The sequence below is a fragment of the Lissotriton helveticus genome, chromosome 1_1, assembly GCF_964261635.1.
Source record: "Lissotriton helveticus chromosome 1_1, aLisHel1.1, whole genome shotgun sequence".
Classification (NCBI taxonomy): Eukaryota; Metazoa; Chordata; class Amphibia; order Caudata; family Salamandridae; genus Lissotriton; species Lissotriton helveticus.
Genome location: NC_136057.1, coordinates 1,237,841,340 through 1,237,867,337, shown reverse-complemented (window position 1 = coordinate 1,237,867,337; position 25,998 = coordinate 1,237,841,340).

The following is a 25,998-nucleotide window of genomic DNA, read 5'->3' as shown; positions in this document are numbered from 1 at the left end:
TGTTACCATCAGGTAAAGCAGCCGGCCCAGACCAGCTCCCTGTGGAGTTTTACAAAGTGTTCTATCAAGTTATGGGAGTTGATATGTTTAAAGTGATGCTGGAGGCGCAGAAGGGGGACATGATACCTGATTCATGGAGGGAAGCGGATATCATTGTCATCTGAAAAAAAGGTAAAAATTCGACACTCCCAGGGTCATATAGGCCTATTACACTGATGAACGCAGATACCAAGGTGTACTCCAAGATATTAGCAAGAAGGCTGGCAGAGGTGTTAGAGGGATTAGTAAGCCACACTCAGCATGGGTTTATTCCAGGCAAAAGCACTACGCAACACATTAGGCAGGTGATTACAACCTTTGATGCGGCGGGTGTCCTGGGGGACCCTATCGCGGCACTATTTTTGGATGCCGAAAAGGCGTTCGATAGGGTCTCCTGGGAATACCTGTGGCAAACATTAAAGTGGAATGGAATGGGGAACAGTTTTATAACCGCGATGCAGACTCTGTATAAGAATCCGTCAGGAAGGATCAGAGTTAAAAGAGGACAATCAGCAGCAGTTAGAATTGGGAGAGGGACTAGACAGGGCTGCCCATCTTCCCCACTGCTATTCGCTCTTTACCTGGACCCATTGATAAGGAAAATGGAGGGCAATGCAAGGATTCCACCAATAAGGCTGAATGGGTGTGAGGTAAAGCCGATGGCCTATGCCGACGACGTGGCCATTTTGTCACCCAACCCCAGCATGGCCATAGGGGAAATCGAGTCCGAAGCACAAAGATTTGGGCAAATATCGGGGTACAGTCTAAATAGCTCCAAAACTCAAATAGTATGTAATCACCATATTGCTTTTAATGATCAAAGAGTTGTGGACTCAGCGGTATATTTGGGGGTTGCAATCACAGCTGATTTAGACTCACTGGTACAGAATAACCTTGCACCCCTGATGCTAAAGGTCAAGACGGATCTGGATCGTATGAACAATTTGCATTTGTCATTAGTGGCTGCACCAATGTTATAAAAATGTTAACTTTGCCAAAATGTTTGTATTTTTATAGGACAATACCGTTATTCTTTGAGGCGAATTGGTTTAAAGATTTGGAAAGCATTTTGAATAGATTTATTTGGGCTCATGGCAAGACTCGTAGGGCATATCGTTTTATGTCACTGCCTAGAGAAAGAGGAGGTTGGGGGGCGCCTGATTTTAGACTATATTACTGGGCATCGGCATTGCAATATATGCGGGGGCTGTTAGGAGGGAGCGGTTTGGACGTCAGAACAACAAATGATTCGTCTAGGATATACTCTATAGTGCTGGGACCGGAGGTCGAGAATTTTTTTCTTAAATGTATTGATTTCGCATATTACAAGAGAACTAGATTTAAGACAGTCCAAGCCGCAATTAAGATTTGGAATGCTGTGATGAAGAAAATCGGCCTGGGCCGATACAATTGGTATACCAGGTTGTTTAAAAATGTCTCCTTTCCAATGCAGATATTTGGGGATATTACAATGGCGGGCTGGACGGAGAAGAGAATAGTACAGATTGGGGATGTGAGGAGTACGGAGGGGGTCTTTCAATTCACAGATTTAATGGGCAAATTTGGGTTAGACAGGAGGGATTTATTTAAATTTTTGCAGTTAAGAAGGTTTTTGGGAAATAAGCAGGGGGGGCGTGTGGGGTTCGGTAAGGTAGAAATACTGTAAGAAAATAAGGTTAGGGGGGACTGCTCTATTCGGAGTTTTTACACAAACCTGATAGCAGAAAAACCAGATGATATGGAGAAGTATAGTGATAAGTGGGCGGACAAGCTGGAAGGCGAGATTAGTTGGTTTAAAGAGTCACTGGAGTTAGGTCGCACTCTGCTATGTTCAGCGCCGCTGCAATCGCAGCAGTACAAAACCCTCTACTCGCTGTACTTTACCCCAGCAAAGATAGCAACATGGGGGGGTAGCGTAGGTATCACATGCCCAAGATGTAGTTCCCCTGATGCAGATCTAATACATGTATTTGCTGGATGTCCGCAATTACAAACAGTGATAAAAGAGATAGAGAAGTTTCTTGATGCCTCCCTGGATATCCAGATTACCTTAAAACCACCAGAAATATTGTTAGGGATAGCCACAGATACCAATATTAATCAGAGGGTTTTTATTTTTGTCGCAATGGCAGTTTATAGGCTCTGAATAGCCAGGGCCTGGCTTGATAAAAAAAAGCCCAGCAATGCAAGTCTGGCTGTCCAACCTCTTATCAACTTACAATCTGGAAAAAAATATATATGCCCGGAAAGGTAGAAAAGGGAGGAGACTGGGGTTAAGGATATGGGACCCTATCATAAGATGGAGAGAGGGCCTGGGACTGACTGATTAAGTTAGGAAAGCCTTGGAGGAATTTGCGGCATCTGTTGTAGAAATTCGAGATGTTAACAGCTTACTGAACTTAGTAGGATGCTTTGATGAATTTTGTTTATGATGGAAATGTTTTGATATGTAATGTGCTATAAGAAATTAATTGTACTATTGAAGAATGCACGCTGCAATGTGCTAACTGTGCAATCGTGAAAATAAAAAATATAAGATAAAAAATAAAAAAGAAACTAACATCAACAAGCAGGTTAGCAGCTGCTTTGCCCTACTGCGAGGATTGCGAAGGCTGCTACCTCTCCTGCCCCCACAGACTAGAGCTGACATAGTCAGGAGCACCATCCTCAGCCGCCTGGATTACTGTAATGCCCTTCTGCTGGAATCCCCTGCCTATCTCATTTCCAGACTTCAAAGTATCCAGGCGGAAGCAGCTAAACTGGCACTCTCCCGTGAGCGAAGATCTTCTACCACTCTTGCCTTGGCCGACCTACACTGGCTGCCTATACATCAGAGGATCTGCTTCAAATCCCTATGTATTGTCTTCAGGGCAGTTCACGGGCTAGGCCCCCGACCACTCCAAGACAAATTCAACTGGTATGAGCCCACCCGGTCTCTTCGATCCTCATCTTTAAATTTCATTAGCATTCCTAGGATCAAGAAAGCCACCTTTGGGGGAAGAGCCTTCAGTGTAGCCGCAGCCCACCTATGGAACAACTTCCCTACTGATATTAGAAAAACAAACGATTTGATGGCCTTTCGAAAAAAGGTGAAAACATGGCTCTTCCCCAAAAAATCTCCCCAAAAATCTACCAAAAAAATCTAACTGATCAGCACCTTGTCCACTGTCCTCTTCTGTTTCTACAGGGTTCTTAGCTATATGTACTCAGCGCCAGGATGCCCGTAGGGTTGCAGAGCGCTTTATAAATGCTATAAATAAATAAATAAATAAGTTAATTGTACTTTATAAATTACCTTAAATTCGATATTAAGCTTTGTGAAGGACGGGAAGGATCCTCCTCAGCTTTAACCCTTAACTGCCTCTCCAGTGCATCTGTTGGTCATTGGCAGACACTGGGGAGGCATATAAAGGCCCCTCTGGCACTCTGCACCAGAGGGAGCCCCTTATTTTATTTTTAGCTCTGGAGAGCTCCCCAAGCAGACTGAGTGTATTTTTATTTTACTGGGCTCATCAGCTTTCTTTACTTTTACTTTTACTTTTACTGCAATGATGTCAGCACGCCATGAACACCGATCGTCATTATAGGAGCTGCAATTGCTTATTCACATACAAGAACAGATGAAGATATTAAGGCTGCGGTTACTGCTTCAGCTAATGGCACGCTCTAACAAAAATCTTTTGGCTTGTTTTACTTTCACTGAATCAATGCTCAGGCGTTATATCTCAGCGGTGATTCTCTTGGGGAAGGTATTGTTGAAAAAGGGGGAATCCCCCCTTTCCAATGGTACTGATGCCCAATGAATACCTGCTTGGGGTTCACCACCATAGGGGAGCGATCACCAAGCATGGAACCACCCACTAGGCACTAGGCAAGGCCTTGTGCTCCCCCAGGGGATCATTTAAAATGTCAGTCTTTCTGTACCTCCACATAGAGTGGGTGAGGTAAATACTCCCAATCTACCCCCAGGGGGGTCACAAAGCCCACTAGACACCAGGATCCATTTAAAAAAAAAAAAAAAGAATTTGGGTGGGTCCATGCCCCATCCCTAAAAAAATATAGCAACAGTCTTTTTGCCCCCTGCCCCTAGGAGGACAGATGGCACTGAGCGCCACAAGTCTGATCCCCCCGGTGGGAGAACAGCCAACTAGACACCAGGGAATTCCCTTTAAAAAAATATATAGGGGCGGGGGCAGCCCACCATGGGCATGAAAATTCCCCAACCCCAATAAGCGGATAGACAATTGTTCTGCCCCCTTGGGAGAGAAGGGAGTAATTGACCCCAATCTGCCTCCCTCCCAGAGGAGATGGAAAGCCCAATAGACACCAGGGTCAATACAAACAAATATATAGGGGTGGGGCTGCCCACTATGGGCATGACCATGCGCTCAACCCTAAAAAATATGATGACAGCCTTTCTGCCCCTTTGAGCACACAGATGGGAGTGATTGCCCCCAACATGCCCCCTCCTAGGGGAGCAAAAAGCCCACTAGACAGCAGGGATTGTCTTTTAAAAACAATAAGGGGTGGGGCTGCCATTCATGGGCATGGCCATGCTTCCACCCCAACAAGAGGACAGACAGTCTTTCTGCCCCCCTGGGGGGGACGATGGGGTAATTGCCTCCAATCTGCTCAACTAGGCACCAGGGTGAATAAAAAAAAATACAAAGGAGGGGGCTGCCCACTGTGGGTGTGGTCACACCCCCTAACCTAAAAAAATATGGTGACAGTTTTTCTCCCCCAACCCCCGGAGGGAAGATGGGGGTAAGTTGTCCCCAGTATGCACCCCTGGGGTGACAGAAAGCTCACTTGACACCATGGGAAAAACATAGGGGAGTGGGCGGCCCACCATGGGCATGGCCTCCACCCCAAAATGGCAACACTGTCTTTCTGCCCCCCTTGTGGGTCTATTGGGGCAATTACCCCAATGTCCTCCCTGCCCAGGGGGCAGAAAGTCCACTAGACACCAGGGACTAAATCTATGCAGATTTTGTGTAGGGGGAGAGGAGGCGGCCCCTTGAGCATTGGCCCATTCTCTCCCCCACCCCACTGGTCAATAGACCTTCTGCCACCCCAGGGGGTGTATAAGTTTATTCATCTCCACTCTGCTCCCAGAATGGCAACTAAACATCAAGCAATTCAAAACAGAGCCAAAATAAACAGAAGGAGGGAGGCCTACCCTGACATCGAGTCATACCAGCTCCCCAGACGGGGCCATAGTGTCTTTTTGTCCCCCCACCCTTCCGGAGCAGCTAGGAGTTTTGTAATAATTGGGGAGATTGTCTCAAATTTGCCCCTGGGGGTAGAAAGTTCACTTCACACCAGAGATTTTGCCTTTAGGGGGGCAGAAGAAGGTGGTGCAGGTTTTGCACTCTTGCTTTGGCCATACCCCAATAAAGGAACAAACTAGCTTTTTGGCCCCGTCCCGGGATAGGCAGGATGTTTGCCCCACTTTGCACTTGGAGACCATAAAGCCCACAGTACGACAGGAATATATTTGTTTAATAATATAATGGGGTGGTTCTGGTCCATCCTAACATCTGCCCCACCCTTACCTCTAAAGTCTTAACAGTCTTTTTGCTCCCCTCTGCTTTAAGAAATCCTATCACAATGGCAAACACTAGGACTTTTGATTCCTTCGGGCGTTGTTTTTATATAGGGGCCAGGAGAGCCTGACAAACTCCCAATATCATCTCACTTGCAATGATGAATGGCAGCACTTGTTGGACATGGATAGGCTGCCACCTGGAAAAACCTACCAGACCCAGACAGTTCTGAAAATGAGACACCCAGGGGAGTTCAGGGTGGCATGGTTCGCTTGGATCCCACCACATTTTCTTGCTCACAATACCCTGCACACCGCAAACTTTGACTAAAACAAACACTTTCATTGCATGTCTGTGAATAAAGTGCCACACATTTTCTACCACCCAATATTCCTCCTGTTAAAAATGGTACCTCACTTGTGTGGATGGGCCAAGAGACCTTGACACAATAGACCCTAAAACAGTACATGAAGAGATAAGGGCTAGGGGTAGCTGCGGGATTTGTGGCCGTGCTCTGCCACCACCCATGGAAACCTATAACTACAAACAATTTTGAAAACCAGACAACTAGAGGATTCCAGGGTGGTGTTCTTTACATGGATCAGGGGTTTGTTACTCGCAATACCCTGCAAAACCTCAAACTATGCCTGAAATCAGACATTTTCCTTATATTTTTGTGATGGAAACTTCCTGAAGTTTCCCATATGAGGTAAAGTTCGATATGTTCATGGCATTGTGGGTAAGAAAACAATATGGGATCCATGCAAGGAACACCACCCTGGAATCCCCTGGTTGTGTAGTTTTCGAAAAGGTCAGTGGTTCATATGTTTGCATAGGTGTTGCCACAGCATGGCCCCAAATATGGCAGCTACCCCTACTGTTTATCTATCAACATAGCATTTTAGGGCCTTTTGTGTCATGTTCCATTGGTTCACCCACAAAAGTGGGGTACCGTTCTTATCGGGGGATATGTCTGAACTCAGGGTGGTAGGAAATGTGTGGCTTGTAAGGGCTTTTGGCTAAAAGTACTTAAAGAGAGCCATGCAATCTCTGCATCCCTGGACTCCCATAGTTGTTTAGCTTTCAGAAATGTGCACATTTGGTAGGTTTTCCTTGGTGCCAGCAACGCAATGGGCCAAAATCCACAGCTACCAAGCTTTTGGCCATTTCCTGCCACTGGCCTAGGCTTAACGACACAAGTGAGGTACTATTTTGATCAGGAGACTTGTGGAAATGCTGAGTGGAAGGAAGTTTATGGCTCCCCACAGATTCCAGAACTTTCTGTCCCAGAAATGTCAGGAAAATGTGTTTCCTTGGTCAAAGTTTGAGGTTTGCAAGGGATTCTGGATAAAAAAGTAGTGAGAGTACGTCAATGAACCCTGAATTTCCGAGGTGTCTAGTTTTCAGAACAGTTCAGGTTTGCTAGGATCCTCTAGGTGGTGGCTGAGCTAGGGCACAAAATTCACCTCTACCCAAATGGAAAAAAGAGTAAATTTTCAGTAGAAAAATGTGCTGTGTCTATGTTGTGTTTTGGACTTTTCCTGTTGCAGCCACTGGGCCTATCCACACAAGTGATGTATCATTTTTATTGGAAGACTTGTGGGAGCATAAAATAGTAAAACATGCATTATTACCAATTTAATTTCACTTCATATGTGCCATCCAAATGTAAGCCAGTGTGTAATAGAGAAGATATTTTGAAAAACAACTTCTAAATAATATGCTTGTATGCGTACATACAAATTCAGAGATATACTAATAACAATTGCCTTTAAACTCCATATTGAGTGCCCCTGTAAGAAATACATAGATTTCCTTGATACCCATTTTTCACTCTACATATTTCACTATATGAATTGGTCTCTACTCAGTACACAAAGGAAAAATATTGTACGGTACAGCTGAGTTGTTGACTCTGTGTACCTTAGTTTCTTAACTTACAAACCCTATATATCCTAGCAACCAGAAGGATCCAGCCGACGTAATGATATATTGCTTTTGTATATCGGTCATCGTGACAAAAAGTTACAGATGAAAACGTTGTCACAAATGGCCATTTTTTCCTACTCATTCTCAATTTGTTTTTCAACACTTAGAGCCTCATTCGATGCGGTTTGGACCACAACTGGCAGCTTGTCAGTTGCAGTCGAACCACATCTACTGCTGAGGTCTGACTGACGCATTAGGATGTACGCGTCGGAGGCAGCAGTCAGAGGGACTGACCGACACAATTCAACGGGCTTATGGAGGTTGGAAAGGCCTCATAATCCTTTAAGGATGCCGTTTCTGCCGTCAGGATTATGATGTTGGTTTCTGACAGCCTTTTCATGTCCGCCTTTTCGACATGGAAAGGCTGTGGGAAAGCAACATGGGGGGGGGGCTAGTAGTGGCCCTTTCCCCCTGGCCCTCCGCATGTGGCCCTGGGGGACTTAACATCTCGGCACCATGTGGCAGGTACCTGAGCTGTCTGCCACATGGTGCAGGGATGTTTACAAACTTCCATTTTTAAATGGGAGCTTGTGCTGCGGGCGGTTTTAGCCCACAACACAAGCTCCCATTGAAAAATGTTAGTTTGCGACCACACCGTGTGGGGTTGCATCCTGATTGCGGGGTCAGAACCGCCGACCTGAGGTCAGTTGGTTCCCAATCCGCAGTGATGTAGGAGGCAACTCCAATTACATCATAATCAGGGACTTAGTTTCTTTGGGAAAACCTTGAAGGATATACACATGACACCTTGCTGAACTTGGACTTGCATTTACTTTCTAGAATGCTATAGCTTTCCTGGATCACACATGGGTTTCACACTGGTTTCTACCACAAACTGAAAGTAGATTGAGGGCACAAAAATTAGGAAACATGTGATAAAAATATAGGTTTATTCATTTAGCTCTGCCAGTTACTAAAAGTTGGGAGGATGACTTTGCACAGCAAACTAATTGTTTTTTTTTTTTTTTTTATATTTTTATTGTTGTAAAACAAAGGATTTTACTGGCACACACATAACACAGAATACAAATAAACTTAATACCAATAATAAACCAAGGTTACTATAAAAAAAAACAATTTAGTACTAAACATAACATTCGGCACAAAAAGGGAAAAAAAGAAATAAAGAAAAAAGAAGACCAATGATCCAATTAATAATACATCAGACTACATTTGCATTTGACCTTTCCTTCCATCGATGTACCGGTTCCCAAATTTTCCTTCCCCACCTTTTTATCCTTTTACCTTTTTTCCCAAATATACCCTTTTCAAGGTTGAACGTCCCCAATAATAAGGCAATCCACTGCTGTAGTCCCGGGGGTAGGGGGTCCAGCCAGACTCTAGCAAACAACAGCCTGAGAACCGCCATCGCTACAAATATAAATTCGCTATGGACGCCTTCGCAGCCCCTAACTCCTAGCATAATTACTGTTGGTGTTAGAGTCACGTTTAAAGCAAGTGTATGGGCCATAAAATCCTCAATACCCTTTAATAAAGGCCTTAGTTTGGGACAGAGCGCAAAAATATGGATACTATCTGCAGCCAAAGCATTACAGCGCCAGCAGGAAATCCCTGTAGTTGCACCCCACTGTGCTATGCGATCTGGCGTATGGTAAAGTTGAAACAGCATTTTGAAATGTTGCGATTGTAAAGGGGCAGAATAAAAGGCTGAGCTACCCATCTCCAAGGACTTCTGAAAAGCCTCACACGATATCCCTAATTTTCCAGCCCATTTATTACCAAATCTGTCAGTGTCGTCCTTCTTCGATTCAGCCAGCTCGGCGTAGAAATATCGAATGGAGCACACCCCACTTTGCTCTATTGTCTCCATAATGTTACTTGTCTTAAATCCGCCTGCCCCTCCTTTTTTCTTCGAAAAAAAACTCCTAATCTGCAGATACTTAAAAAAACTATATCTTGCTAAATTAAATTTAGCCAGCAGATCTGAAAATAAAAGTATATTTCCGTCTAGGTCTAGCATATCTCCTATTTTCCTAATGCCTTTTCTGTCCCAATCTGCCATAATGGCATCAGAAAAAATTAAAGGGGGTAGGGACTTATTCCTATACAATCTGGTATACCTATTAAATCTCCCTAAACCACAGTTTTTTGCAACAGCAGACCATACATTATAAGCTGCGGCAACTGTCTTGAAACGCGTACGTTTGTAGTATGATGAATCTGTACATTTTAAAAAAGCATTTACTGTATCTTCACCCAAAACAATTGAATAAATCATAGTTGAAACAGTTTTGACTTCCAAATCCCCTTCATTTGCACCAATTAAGCCTTGAATATATTGCAATACCGATGCCCAATAGTAGAACCTAAAATCAGGAACCCCCCAACCTCCCCTATCCCTTGGCAAAGTCATAAACTTATATGCCCGTCTTGTCTTCCCATACGACCAAATAAATTTGTTAAGAGTCGACTCCAGCTTATTAAACCAAATTGACTCAAACACAAGAGGGATTGTACGAAAAAAGTAAAGAAATTTGGGAAGTATAAGCATTTTGATAATGTTAGCGCGTCCCACTAACGTAAGCCTAAGATTATTTATCCTCAATAAGTCCGAGCTAACTTTCCTCAATAAGGGCGAGATGTTACGTTCAACTACTGTCCCTAAATTAGAAGAAATTTCAACCCCAAGGTATACCGCTGACGAAGTCACCCGTGGATCATTGCATTGAGCTGCTATATTTTTAATAATCTGTGTTTTGGCACTATTAAGCTTATAGCCAGAAATATAGCCAAAATTTAGAGCCTCTTGTTCTATCGCGCCTATTGCCATTACAGGATCAGGAGTAATTATCGCGACATCGTCTGCGTATGCCAGAACTTTGACTGCCGTCTCATTTATACATATGGGGGGAATACTGGGATTGAGATCAAGATTGCGTAGATACGGATCCATATACAGTGCAAATAAAAGAGGAGAACTAGGACAGCCCTGCCTTGTTCCTCTTCTAATCTGCACCGCCGCTGTTAACTCCCGATTGATTTTAATTCTAGCCGTTGGATCCCTATAAAGAACTTGGATTGCTTTGATAAACTTATCGCCAAACCCAAAAGTTCTCATTAGCTCCCACAGGTATTCCCAAGCGACCCTGTCGAAAGCCTTCTCGGCGTCTAAAAATAAAGCCGCGACAGGGCCGCCAGAAACCTCCATGGCATCAAAACAGGTGAACACTGTCCTAACATGTTCTGTAGTCCCTTTCCCCGGGATGAATCCATGTTGAACTGGGGTGACTAATTTTCCTATGACGGTTGACAACCTTGTGGCCAAAATTTTCGAGTAGAGCTTCACGTCAGCATTCATTAAAGCAATAGGTCTATATGACCCAGGAATTGTGGCGGGTTTACCTTTTTTCAAGATAACTATAATTTCAGTCTCGCCCCATGATTTTGGGATTGAAATTTCTCTCTGGGCTTGTATGAGCGTATCCAGAAGCTCTACTCTAAGAACTGCTATAAAAGTCTTGTAGAATTCGATCGGTAACAGATCTGGACCTGCAGCCTTTGAGGATGGAAGATCTGATAGAGCTAATGACAGTTCTTCTGGTGTTATAGAGGCATCGAGTATAGTTTTCTCCTCCAGATCCAGTTTTTTGAGTTGAATGTTTCCTAAATAGTCCCTAATTTTGTCAATATCTACCTCAGACTCCCTATCATATAGTCCAGAGTAAAACTTCCGGAATTCATTCCTTATTCCCGCAGAGTCGGAAATCAAGTTGCCCAAGTCATCAGCTATGTTTTTAATATCCCCTGCATTAAGTTTTTGCCTGGTCCTAACAGCTAGAATATGGCCGACCCGCTCACTAAACTCACAAGCCTGCTCCTTCTTTGTTAAATAACTAACTGCTGTCTTGTTAGTGATTCTTTCCGCTATTTCCGCCTATAAAACCATAATCTCCAATAGTTGTTGATCCAATGGGAGACCCCCCATGATTAACCTGCTTAACTCAGCCTCAGCGTTCAGAAGGGAATTAACTTGTTGATCAAACAATTCTCTTTCTTTTTTCCGGCTATATGTTGAGAAGCTAATTGACTCTCCTCTGACGCTTGCTTTGAAGGCATCCCAGATGTAACCACTGCTTGTGCTCCCCACATTATTAAGCCAAAACTCACTGATCCATTTTTCCATGTGCTTACAATAACCCTCGTCTTGTAACAAAGCACGCTCAAATGTCCATCTATATATTTTTCTACCTAACCCATTTAAACTAGGTGACAGTAACAAAGGATTGTGGTCGGAAACTAGTCGAGGTAACTTCTTAATCTGCGTATTAGAAATCAATACATTAGATATTAAAAAATAATCCAACCTTACTGTTATATTATGTGGAGCAGAAAAAAACGTATCACCGTCTAACTGCGGGTGCAGGTTGGCCCATACATCTGAAAGAGCATTATGCGAGGCCATATCAACTATCGCCCTGTGCACTCTTTTCTTCCTCCCTGTATAAGAATGGCTTAGTTGCAACTCAGTGTTTGATGGTCGACTGATATTAAAATCCCCACAACAAATAATTGGCTCCACCCAGGTTGAGAGTTCGTGATCCAGAAATTGGAATATATCAGGGTCATCGCACGTTGAGCCATAGACTGAAGCCAGAGTGAACCTAGTGCCTCTGAAGTCTATTTCTATAATCGCCCACCTACCCCAGATATCTTCTTTGCTCCTAAGTACTGTACAATCTGCTCCTCTCCCCAAAATTGCTACCCCACGAGTTTTGGAGGCTTGTTTAGTGTATGCTAAGACTTTAAAGCCAGCCTGTTCTAACAAAAAACCCTTTCCTCCCTCCACATGAGTTTCCTGTAGACAAATCAGGTCAGGAAACATTGATTTGCAAAATGCTGAGACTCGCAGCCTTTTTTGGAGTTCATTAAGGCCACAGACATTAAATGACAGAATTCGACAAGTCATCAAAAAACATCAAAGATCAGCACCAGCTTCCAAATCCAACTCTTAACCAAACCCAACACTACCTTTTTTCCCCATTTGAACAAAACTTGCCTCTGACTTAGCCTACGTTTCACTGTGCATGATGTGTGCCATTTTCTCCCCCCCCCTCCTCCCTCCCACCTCCCTGAACCCCCCCACAGTGCCCCTCCCCCCTCCCCCCTACAGGCAAATAGGTCACAGATGACCTATATGTGAACACCAGGGAAGCAGCAGCCGCCACTCTTCCCCACCGCCAACCAGTATACCAAACATATCAAACTTAATCCATTATTGGTTCTCCTTATATCCCAAAACTTCCACCATGTAAGCCTTCGCCTTAATCTCTGAAAGGAAAAATTTAAACTGGCCCTTGGTCACAATTTTCAATTTTGCAGGGTATAGCAAATAAGCTTCAGAGCCCAGAGCCTGAATATGTAGTATCAGTTGTCTCAGCCTCCATCTACGTTCAACGGTGGCATGGCAAAAGTCCGGTCTTGCAAAGAACGTGACATTGTTATGGGTACGTCTTGCCTCGGGCTTCGCCTTGTCCAATATCAACTGCCTAAGGAGGAAATTGCCTACAAAAATTAGCAGGGCCCTTGGGCGCCCACTCTGTGCTCCGGCCTGAGGCTGACCCCTTTTAATAAACAATGGGAAGCGGTGGGCTCTTTGAATTTCGGTTTCCCACTGCCAGCTAGATAACTCCGGAAAAGCCCCCTTTAACAGATTCACCACAAACAGCCTGGGGTCCTCCCCTTCAAGACCTTCCTCCACGCCTAGCAGTCTGATGTTGTTGCGACGCTGCCTGTTCTCAAAATCTTCCAACTTCCAGTTGACGTCCTCTGCCACCTTTTGATGCTCTTCCTTATATGATCTCAGGTCTCTCACGTCATCTTCCACTTTACTGGTCCTTTCCTCCACTTGTACAACTCTCTCAACCATCTCGTCTTGCCTTTTGCTTATATTTCTAAGCTTATTCTGTATCTTCCTTGATTCCTGTCTCGCCCTCCTACTCTCTCCTCTAGCCTCAGATTGCATTAATTTCAGGGTGTTAAAAAGAAGATCAAGCGTAACCGGAGGCTGAGAGGGTTGAGCAGAGCCATATTCCCCAGTCAATGTTGCTGGACTGTCTTGTTCCAGAAACGAAAAAGTAGTGGTGGAGTAATCCCAAGCTAGCTTTTTTGTAGGATCAGTAGTACTACTCGCAGTGGAAGGTTTTCTTTTAGATAGGCGTTTTCTCTGTGAGGTTTTCCTAGCCGGGGAGCTACTAACGGAGTCAATACCCGTGGATTCATCAGATCTTAAACCCTCTGATGACTGAGACTGCGTATCTTCGTCGACAGAGTAAAATCTCTCCACTGAAGCTGAACCACCGGTGATGCCGATTCCCACTGAGGTAGAGGATTCGCCTCCTGATTTGATTCCCCCACTCTCTGTGCCTAAATCCATGGTTTCTGCCCAAGTTAGGGGTTTAAGCAGCAGAGCTCCCACGTTAGCTTCAACAGCCACAGCAACAGCAGCCTCCATTCCTACATTCACCTCCTGCCCGAGTAGCTCAGCCCCCAACAACTCATGCCCTGGCGCCAGCACAGAGAAGCTTTGGGTTTCAGCCAGCAGTTCATCTGGAAGCTGAGTAATCATAGCCCGATTGTCAATTGTGGCTGTATATTCTTTATCCGCTCCTTTGCTTATGCTTGTTTTTATGCTTGATTTTACCGTCTTTACCGTTTGCCTCAATGCCTGCGCCTCTGTCCCCCGCATCATCCCGGCCCAGGCGTAACCACTTGACTCACCCTCGGCAGCCATCATTCCCGCATCTCTGCTCTCTCCCGGGGTGATTGCAGGCACTGCAGCGGCCGGCTTTCCTGCTGCCGCTGCCGGTCTTGCTGGTAGCTTAGCAACCCCAGCGCCGGCCCCGAGCCCTGGATCTACACCGAGGACGCCAGCTCCTCCAACGCCGGTTGCAACCTCTGACTCCGCTCCTGCTCCCCCATCTGCGCTACGATCCGCAGAGATACCAGGTTTGGTTGCGGGGGGTCTGCTACTTGCTGGGATATTGGCTGGAGTGTTTGCAAAGCTTTCCGACACCGTGGGCTGCCGAAGCGCATTTTCCTGGTTTTCGGCTTGGTAACGAGTCCTGCATCTCTAGCGGATGGGGTACTGTCCGCTCCGTTTCTTTTCGCTACCATTTTCTTTAAACTCGAAGCATTTTTCTGTGCAGTGGGTATAACTGGGCCAGAACCAGCGGCTTTCGACTCCGCTTTATTTTTCTCTTTTTCTTTTGCTGTCTGACTTTTGGAGATATCCACGTCTGCCAGTTTCTTGCCGTCTTTGGTCTCGGGACCGCGCTGCGGGCGAGGAGGCATCCTGAGCCAGAATTTTAATACCAGACTGACAGCCTCTGAAACTCTCCTCTTGAAGCGCAGGACTGTGCGTATTACAGCATTACCAGCATTTACAGCATTTCCTTGTTGTTCCCAGGGAGGGAATATCGCAATGCTACACGGCAAAGGCATAAATCGACCTCAGGCCATGCGGATAGTTATTCTATTTCTCCATTGAGACAAAGCCTGGCAGTGGAGAAGAGGGGAGTGCGACTCACTCACTGCATCCCTCAGCGGCCATCTTGCCCCACACAGCAAACTAATTGTTAATGCCATTGTTAGGGGAAAAAATACACCTTTATCCAAAGCACTTTTTTCCCAGGAAACCTCAAAATGTAGCTATATTTTGCCTCTTTTCTTGGTCCTCTCAAGGGGTATCCACAAACCTAGGGTACCTTTAGAATCACCAGTAAGTTAGAAAAAAAGGACTCAAATTTGGCATGGAAACCTTATGTGGAAAAAAATATGGAGCCCTAAGCACAAACTCCCCCGAAAAGCAAAAAAGGCCTCACACCCGGGGGATGGGGGGGAGCGGTGGAAGGTCCAGCAGTCAAGTAATTAAAGGAATGTTGTTATTTTCACAATGTTTATATTGTACATAGGGTCGTGGAAAGTGATTCACTGAAATCGGTGTGAGCTATGAAATACTATTTAATGGTTGTTTGGATCGCAGGTTAAGAACCCATTTTGAAGGCCTATCAGGACCGGAGAATATGTCCTCACAGAACAGAATGTAGTTGTCTTAACAGAGAAGGGAGTAAGATAATGACAAAACCTGAGTAACATGAACGGCATAGATATTACTTATGTTTCAGTTGCACGTAACTTAGAGTTCCATCAATATCTCAGAGAGTCCTACACAGAGACATAGTCTCCAGGTATATAATTTGTTATTGCAAGTGTTAGGTGACTCCATATATAGCTAAGATATGTAAGATGGTGAACCTGCCTAGAGCTATCCACTTTGACATAGATATCTGCTTTAGCATAGCAGAAATCACTGCACAACAGGGTGACGAGCCAGAGTGGTGACATCTAGTTTCCCTATTTCTCTCTGTTGTCCCATTACCCTTTCCCGGGATCTGCTGTTGCACAACATATTCTAACTGTGCATGTTTGGCTGTGGATAAAGAGAAATGCACAAAAGTACATTGATCTTGTTGGATCTAGAATTCCACCTGGTGATTTTTGTCAAAAATTAAACTAATGATTTTAGGTTTAATATAATGACTAAGCTATACTATTTACCAAGGGCAAGCACCTTTTTACATTGATGGTCATAAACCACTCAATAGAGAGTATAGTATTTGTAATGGTGTAAATTCTCCGGTTGCCGAATTAATACTTGTAAATAAACATCGGTTCAGAACGATTAAAGTGGCTAGATTAGATGCAGAATAGAATCAACAATAAGCATTGGCAAAGTCAATAGGTCTAAGTTGGGAAAGCTCAAAAGCAAATCCTATTAGCATTGCTAATGCTTGCTTTCTAAGCATTTTAATTGAAATCTCAAGGCTGAATTAAGTTAATAGGACCCTTGATTTGATTTGATTTAAAATGTATAAAGCGCACTAATGCCTAAGGCGTCATAGCGCTGAATCAGATGCACTGAGTCTAGGACTGCCCGAGATGGAATTCAAGCTATGCTGAGAAGAGCCAGGTTTTTACGGCCTTTTGGAATAGTAGCAGTGAAGGGCTATTTTTTATTGATAGTGGTAGCTGGTTCCAGGTCTTAGCTGTATGCAGCAGAAAACTTCTCCCCCCCCCATCTCAATTGTTTGAATCTGGGAGTCTCAATCAGCTTTTCATCGCTTGATCTGAGTTTCCTTGACGGTTCATAGTGTTTCAAGTTCGTTTTTAGAAATTGGGAACCTATCCCCTGAAAAGCCTTGTATGCTAGGAAAGCTGACTTGAACCGTACCTTTTTCTCCATTGTGAGCCAGCGGAGGGTTCTTAGTCTGTGGTCCACCGCCTCGGACCTAGGGGTGTCCAGAACTAGCCTGGCTGCAGCGTTTTGAAGACGCTGAAGTTTTCACAGCAGTTGATTTTGTAGCCCAGCATACAGAGCATTCCCGTAGTCCAACCTGGATAAAGTCAGCATGGTTACCAAAGTTTTACAGGTTTCTACTGGAATAAACGGGAAGAGCTTTTTTATCAACTTCACTATATACCACACCAAGGAGGAGAATTTGTTAATCTGAGCTTGAAATGTTAATTTGGTATCAAATACAAAGCCCAAATTCCTAACTTTGTCCACTGGTGATGATCATTTGGCCAAGCTGTCAGGCCACCATTTGTGTGACCAAATGCTGGGCTCCGCCCCAGTAGCATGACCTCGGTTTTATCACCGTTTAATTACAGACAGTTTAGTTGCATCCAGCTCTTGACTTGTTCAATGCAGTTACTAAACCTGTCCGCTGTTTCGTCTGCGTTGTTAGAGATTGACACCACTATTTGGGTGTCATCGGCGTAGGAAACGGATAGAAACCCACAGTTTCTGATGATAGCTGCTAATGGGGCAACTAATATATTAAAGAGGGTGGGGCTCAGGGAGGATCCCTGTGGCACGCCCCAAGGAGACTTAAAGGATTTAGATGTATAGTCCCCTAGTTTGACTGTAAAGGTTCTCTCCCCCAAGAACGATGAAAGCAAAGCGAGTGCTGAGTCATGCACTCCCATTTCTGCTAGCCGGGTCAGGAGTATATCATGATTAACGGTGTTGAAGGCTGCCGATAGATCTAAAAGAATCAAGGAAGCCTTCCCACCTGCATCCAGTACACTCCTGAGCTTCTCTGCTGAGATGATCAGTGCTGTCTCAGTCCCGTGTTCCTCCCTGAACCCATACTGTGATTGATCTACGGCATGGGTAGACCTGAGAAGCCCAGCCAGCTGTATATTCAAAAGCTTTTCCAGCACTTTTGCTGGAAAGGGTATTCTTGAGATCAGCCTATAGTTCTCCAGGTCTAGCGGATCCAGAGTGGGCTTTTTCAGCAACGGCAGAACAGATGCAGTTTTCCAAGCATCTGGGAAACAGTTTGCCTGTATTATCTTTGCAAAGAGCAACTGAAGTTGTTTGCTGAGTAGCTCTGGGAACAGATGTAGGACCTTTGGTGGACAAGGGTCCGTAAGGCCTCCTTACGTAGTTGTCAATATTATTTGGCATATCTGTTCTACTGACGGGGTAGCAAACCGAAACCCTGGGTTCCTGGTTTCTGTGTGCCTGCAAGGGTTGGGGTGTACCTTTGCTTGTGACAAATTAGTTATTGGTGGTAGTAACGGATTCATATACTAATTTCACTTTGTCAACGAAAAATTGACCCAGTGTGTTACATAGTCCAGTGCTACCTTCTATTTGTTTGTTTGAGGCGAGATTTGTCAATTTCTTAACTGTGGCGAACAGTTCTTTGCTAGAATTTTTAGCCTCATTTATTTTCTTTGTAAAATAGGCAGATTTTTCTTCAACTATTAATTTTTTATAAGTTGCCATGGTCCTACAGTAGGTTTCTTTAGCCTCTACCTCATAGTTGACCCTCCATTTCCTTTCGGCCCTCCTACATGTCTGCTTTTGTAACCTCAGCCTCTCCGAGAACCGAGGTTCTGAAATATTTTTCCTCCTCAAGTTTGTCTTTTTTGTGGGGCAGCAATTAAGACCGCAGACTTAATCCAGGTGTTTACTTGATCAGTACAATTGGCACAATTAACCAGCTGCTAATGCTAACAAAAGTTGAAACCAGGGTTACTTTTGGAACTTAAGCCCGCATAAGAAGATACAGACGTGAGCTGCATACCTGCGTTTTCTGGGTCATCGCACACTCTACAGCACATTTACTAAGTCAGAAAAGATTCAGAGAAGCACATGAGCCGCAGATGGAAGATCTCCAAAACAGGGAACAGTCTTATATTTCTGAGTTGTAGTCTCTGGAGGACAGGCACTTAATTCCGAAATTAAAAAGTTACCGCATATGAACGATGCACTGGACATTAGCAAGTTTGTGTAAAATAGGTACACAGATATGTTCTGCACCTGGGCGCACTATTCAGGATTTTTTACATAAACAACACATGTTGTTCCTCAGTGATAATATGGCCAAACGTTTTTGGGCAAGATTCTCAGTTATGGTCAACTGAAGAAAAATAGAATGTGTGTGCCTGCACTAATCACAACAGATAGCAAGTATCAAAGCTTGTGATGGGGTAGAGCGGCTGCAACTGTGCAAATAGAAGTACACAAAGCTCTCTTTGTACAGGCACATGTTGTTCATATTTTGGTTCAATGGGTCAGACTATGCAAATGTCACCAACCTTGAGTATATTTCCACTAGCTTGATGCAATCTTGCATACTTATGGTCAGATTTATCAAGATTTTGCAGTGAGACAAAGTCACACAAAGTGATACAAAGCAGTACCAAGTCTTGAAAATGTATTTACTTTCTAGTGCAAAATAGGTTATTTTCTGTACAAATAGCATCTTGCATCACTTTGTGTAAAGGAAGAGTAACAAGGGTGGTACTTTGGTGTTCCATGGCAAGTCCCATGTTTTCTGACACAAAGCCTTCCACACTAAAATTGTCAGATTGGCTTAGCATGAAAAAATTATGGGCCTCATTTATGAAGGCCTTGCTCCACCGGTGCGTCACTTTTTTCCAATTTAAAAGTGACGCACAAGCGGTGCAAGGCCTTCATAAATAAGGCCTTATCCCCCAGATTCATCATGCTCCTCTTTTTTGCGAGTCCTTAATAGCGATTATTAAGGAATCGCTATTAAAGACTCGCAAAACGGGATGCATGTAGAAATCGCAAAATTTATAGCGATTTCTACTACTTCCTTATTTGCGATTCGCTAATTGCTAATCGCAAATAAGGAATGACTCCCCATGGGGAGTCATTCCTTATTTGCGATTAGCAATTAGCGAATCGCAAATAAGGAAGCGATTTCAAGGTTGCCAGGGTTTCCAAAGGACACCCTGTAGCACCCCTGAAATGGTGATTTACACTGGTGTTGCGCACACACATGTCCAAAGGACATGTGTGTGTGTAACATCCAACTTAGAAAAATGCACTAAAGTGCATTTTTCTAAGTTTTCGCTATTTACCACAAAGTTAGACTTCGCGGTAAATAGCGGCCCCAGATTGCGAATTCGCAATTCTAAAATGGTTCATGAATTGCATTTAAGGAATCTCAAATAGAGATTCCTTAAATGCAATTCTTCGCAATTTAGCGATTTCAAAATGTGCGATTTTTGCATTTGGGATGATGAATCCCAAATGCAAATAAAGCGCTTGCAAAGGGCCAGATTCGCAGAATCTGGCCCTTTGCGAGCCGATTTTGGCTTCATGAATCTGGCCCTAAGTCTCCTTGGGGTAGGCGCAAATTTTGAGAAATATAAATCGCTCTCAAAACAGTTTACACATTTCATGTGTTCTGCACTCTACGGACCACATCCAATGTTTCAAACATTTTATAAATTGTCTAGGCAAATGATTTTGTGCTGGCCGGGTATATCTCCAGTACATTTGCCATGCTATACATTTTCACACACACGCATGAACACACAACTTTGTACTATGGTGCAACGGTTCGGCTATGGCTAGAGGCAACTTGTGTGATTTCACCTCAGGGGAACTGAGGCCTTATGGGGAAACTATGCCCATGCCATTCTCTCTCCCCTTTGCACAATGCAGCTCAGCATCTTTGCTACGCCGCACTATGTGTCAGCAAATCAGTGCTCCAAGCTATGCGCTTTATTACCAGTTTTTAGTGAACATTTGCGCTGACAGATTGGCAGAGGATGCAATTCTGCATAGGTCAATCGTGCAAATTGGCCCAGGACTGATACTCAATTGCATAGCAGAGGTGCAGTTTACACGATATGTTCTGTTGTAATCAGATGTGTTACACCACAGGTATTGCAAGCCACCCACGAGTATTACAAGCAGATACGGAAGAGAAACACCTGTGTCCCTTGCTGTGGAGCGCTTCATTTGTTTAGAAAAATAGCTGCTGAAGCCGAAAGTATTTTTAGGAGCCCTTCACTGGCACTGCTGATTAGTGATTACCAGGGTTGTAAAATGCCAAGGCTGTCTAGTCTTGATTCCGCTTCAATCTATTTTCTGCCACCATCCTGTCTCCTTATCTCACTCTTGCAGATTCTGTGTCATTCCTGCTTTCTCCCAACGCCACTGTTTTCCTACCTTTCACTTCTTCTTTCTTTTTCATTTTCTGCCTTTCCCTCTCTAGTTTTGGGTCAAAGTCTGGCAATGAAATAATGAGGCCCACTCCCAAAATTTAACAGAGGTGCCCACCACTGCCAATCAACAGCACAAATTAAGCACCGTGTAATGCTTCCACTCAACAAAACTATCCACTATAGTTGTTTATAATATAAGAGCAACATACACATGCAAAATCATATTTTCCATTTTATTGCAACACAAATGCAAAATGATCTTTGCTCAACGTTGTTAGATTTATGATCAGAATTGCAATATTCAAGCATTCCCTCAAAAATAAGTGCATAGAGAATCTATTTCCTGGGGCTGGGCAGAACCAATCCTTTTTAGAAAGAAATGCTGGTACGTTTACATTTCCTGCTCTGCACCAGTCAGGAGGCGGTGGTGGGGCTGAGATATTAAGACCCGGGGCATCAGCACGTGAGATTCACATTCTGATATCCCGGGCGACTCAGAGCACGCTTTAGCCATGGGCACGAAAAGGGGCTTCATACACCACGCAACTATATTTGGCGCGTGACGTAGTATAATCTAGTTAGGACCAAGACTTATCTGGCCATATTGCCTGATATTACATTTCAGATGCTAAATGCATTCTCGCTCTCCGAACCATCTATCCTGTGAAACCTGTTTGCTCGGGGCACCTATGATTTTTATAGCAGCGTATGAATCTGTCAGCAGGCCCCTGCTAGCAGCAATTGCCTTCAAATTGACCCCAGAAGCTAAGAGATCTCTCAAACCTGAAGAACTCTTGGGGGAGAAGCCAGCAGAGGCTTGTAAAATGGCCTCCGCTCCATAGGCATTGAAATGAGCCCCGGCTGTCAGCATACTAATATAAAACAGCTCTCTAGCATTGCAATCGGATCTTAAAGGTTTAGCTCCAAGCCTGCAACAAACAAAGGAAAGACAGGAAAACAGGCTTATAGCTGTGCAGCGAAGCGACTCTCTGAAAGTCGCAGATGAGTTATGGGCGAGCGGGACTGAGATTGAAACGCTGCTCTGGAAAAAAAAATGGCTAATTCCAGCCCTGTAGTGCAACAAGCAAGCACAACGAGCAGGTCGGGTCTGTTGCCAAGCGATCTGTGGGATAGTGAATGGTGTTCCTCCCACAAATACATTTTCAACCACAGGGCCACATGCTGCATTGGAATGTCGGAAGCACCATTGAAGACAATGAAGTGGCTCAGGGCTTAACCAGGGCCGGACTGGCCGTACGGGGCACTGGGCATTTCCCCGGGAGGCTTTTAGCGTGGGAGCTGGTTTTGCAGAGGCGGGGTCGGGTTTGTTACTTGGGGCCGGTTTAGCAGCAGTGCTGAAATTTCGTCTCCCAGTAACAGAAGCAGCAGGCAGTGTCTGTAGCCTCAGGGGGCCAGGCAGGCCTTCACCAGGGGCTGGTCCGAGAGAAATTGCCAGGGCTGCTTTGGATTCCCAGTTCGGCCCTGTGTTTAATAATGGTTAAGAGTCTGCAAAGGCCCAGAGGTGGTACTTAAAAAGAACTTCATATATGTATTGATTAGTATCATAACCTTTTTTATTTTTGTTTACTTATCAGTCTTGGATCATGAAAGGCAGCTCTAAATCAGTTTCAAAGTGATTTCTTCTTTTATTTGCTCTTTGAAGTATGTACTGTTAAAAAGGAAAAATACCGGCTTTTGGTGATTGTTTACATTTTTAGGGCTCGGGCCTACGTCACACGAAGTGGGGCGGGGCTTCCGAGCTCTAATGTTATAAAAAAAAAAAAGTTCAGAAAGGGCTGTGGGCTGCCGCATTCCAGAAAGCGCGCGTTTTTTGCGTGTGGTATTCTGCCATGTGAATGGTAATTGGTCCAGGCAAGGCTGTGTTTAAGTAAGGCAGCACGCCATAGGGCTTTGGAATTTTTGCAATGTCCACTTCCTGCATAAAGTGTTCGGACACGCGCAGAAGAATACATAAATCCTCAATTACCAGCTGTCCGAGGTGCCGGTAATTGAAGGCAGATGGTGCTGGGAGCGTGTGCACTGCTGTTTTTTTTCCCCTTGAGCTCTGTGTGCGCGCCGGCAAACCCGCGCCTGCTCTTTGACTGAGGTAGGCTAAACAAGCATTGGCAAAGCAAATAGGACTCTCCTATACAAAATCTGTTGGTTTTGTCAGGGATATGTTTAGCCATGTTGTACAGCAGCCTGGCTGCTATGCAGCACAGCTGAAAGTAAAAAAACAAACAAAGTGCTTTGATAAGCACTCTTGCCCACTCACCCGAACTCAAACTTTTAATGTCAAAATAGAAGATCACTTTAATTTACTGCCCTCATAACAGACCCCTTGCAGTAGCTCTCGTTGTCCTCTTACCAGATCCCTTGCATCTTCCCAGCTATTGCCAGATTCCTCACTCGCTCCCTGTCTCGTCACCATGACTCACTCTCTCCAGCCTTTCATAAAAAAAACACTCCACCTCGCTTTCCTCTCACTGGGAGCCTCACATTTACTCTCACAGTCCGGTTACCAGATTCCTACTGCCGTTGTACCAGATCACTCATTGTACTATCATTCAGTGTCCTATCATTAGAGACTTGCTTCACCCTAATGTTCATACCAGTTTTTCAAACTCATTCCCAGTGTCCTATTACCAGATCACTCACTCACTGCCCAAGCAGACACTGGTACATCCTCCTGTGACCAATGTCAACAGTTCCCTTTCACACAAAGCCTTCGCAGATCCCACGCATTCACTTCCCCCTCACACCTTTTCCCACAGCTCCTGCTTCTCATACAAGCCTAGCCACTGATTTCTTGCACTAACAGCCTTCTCCTTTTCACGCACACTTCACTCCTGCTTCATTTCCCTTTTATTTTTCTGCCCCAATGCATTTCGTTCACTCATTTAACAGAATTATATTGTTTTTCCCTACAAAGGGAAGGCCTCCTTTACTTTGTAAAGAAGATATGGTTTATCTTGTAAGCAGGTATCTAAAAAAAAATGGGTGCTGCTCTCAGAAATACATTACTTTCAAAATCGCATGTACAAATTGCATGACCTTTATATACAGAGCTCAGTGTGAACGATGTGGCTTGTACACACCCAACCATACACACCCAACCATACACACCCAACCGCACACACCCACACAACCGCACACACACCCACACACAACCGCACACAACCGCACACACCCGCACACAACCGCACACAACCGCACACAACCGCACACACCCACACAACCGCACACACACACACACACACAACCGCACACACACACACACAACCGCACACACACACAACCGCACACACACACAACCGCACACACACAACCGCACACACACAACCGCACGCACACACACAACCGCACACACAACCGCATGCCCACCCACACAACCCCACGCACACACCCACACAACCACACGCCCACGCACACACAACCACACGCCCACGCACACACCTACACCTACACAACCACACGCCCACGCACACAACCACACGCCCACGCACACACCCACACACACTCAACCACACACACTCAACCACACACATACACACACAACCACACACACACACACTCAACCACACACACACTCAACCACACACACACACTCAACCACACACACACACTCAACCACACACACACTCAACCCCACAACCAACCGCACACGCACACACCCACGCTACTACACACACACACATGCTACTACACACACACACGCTACTACACACACACGCTACTACACACACACACGCTACTACACACACACACACTACTACACACACACAACTACACACGCGCACACCACCATCCGGCAGTGCACGCTTTCACCAAGCGCACACCGCCACACACATCACCACACACATCACCACACACACCACCACACACACCACCACACACACACCCACACCACCACACACACACCACCACACACACACACACCACTACACACACACACACCACCACACACACCACCACCACCACACACCACCACCACACACACACACACACACCACCACACACACCACCACCACACACACACACCACCACCACCATACACACAAACACACACACCACCACCACACACACAAACACACACACCACCACACACACACCACCACACACCCGCAGAGTAGTGAGTGCAGAGTAGTGAGGGCAGAGTAGGGAGTGCAGAGTAGGGAGTGCAGAGTAGGGAGTGCAGAGTGCAGAGTAGTGAGGGCAGAGTAGTGAGTGCAGAGTAGTGAGGGCAGAGTGCAGAGTAGGGAGGGCAGAGTGCAGAGTAGTGAAGGCAGAGTAGTGAGGGCAGAGTAGTGAGGGCAGAGTAGTGAGGGCAGAGTAGTGAGGGCAGAGTAGTGAGGGCAGAGTAGTGAGTGCAGAGTAGTGAGTGCAGAGTAGTGACTGCAGAGTAGGGAGTGCAGAGTAGGGAGTGCAGAGTGCAGAGTAGTGAGGGCAGAGTAGTGAGTGCAGAGTAGTGAGGGCAGAGTGCAGAGTAGGGAGGGCAGAGTGCAGAGTAGTGAGGGCAGAGTAGTGAGGGCAGAGTAGTGAGGGCAGAGTAGTGAGGGCAGAGTAGTGAGGGCAGAGTAGTGAGTGCAGAGTAGTGAGTGCAGAGTAGGGAGTGCAGAGTAGGGAGTGCAGAGTAGGGAGTGCAGAGTAGGGAGTGCAGAGTAGTGAGTGCAGAGTAGTGAGGGCAGAGTAGTGAGGGCAGAGTAGTGAGAGCAGAGTAGTGAGGGCAGAGTAGTGAGGGCAGAGTAGTGGGGGCAGAGTAGTGAGGGCAGAGTAGTGGGGGCAGAGTAGTGAGGGCAGAGTAGTGAGGGCAGAGTAGTGAGGGCAGAGTAGGGAGGGCAGAGTAGTGAGGGCAGAGGGCAGAGTAGTGAGGGCAGAGGGCAGAGTAGTGAGGGCAGAGTAGTGA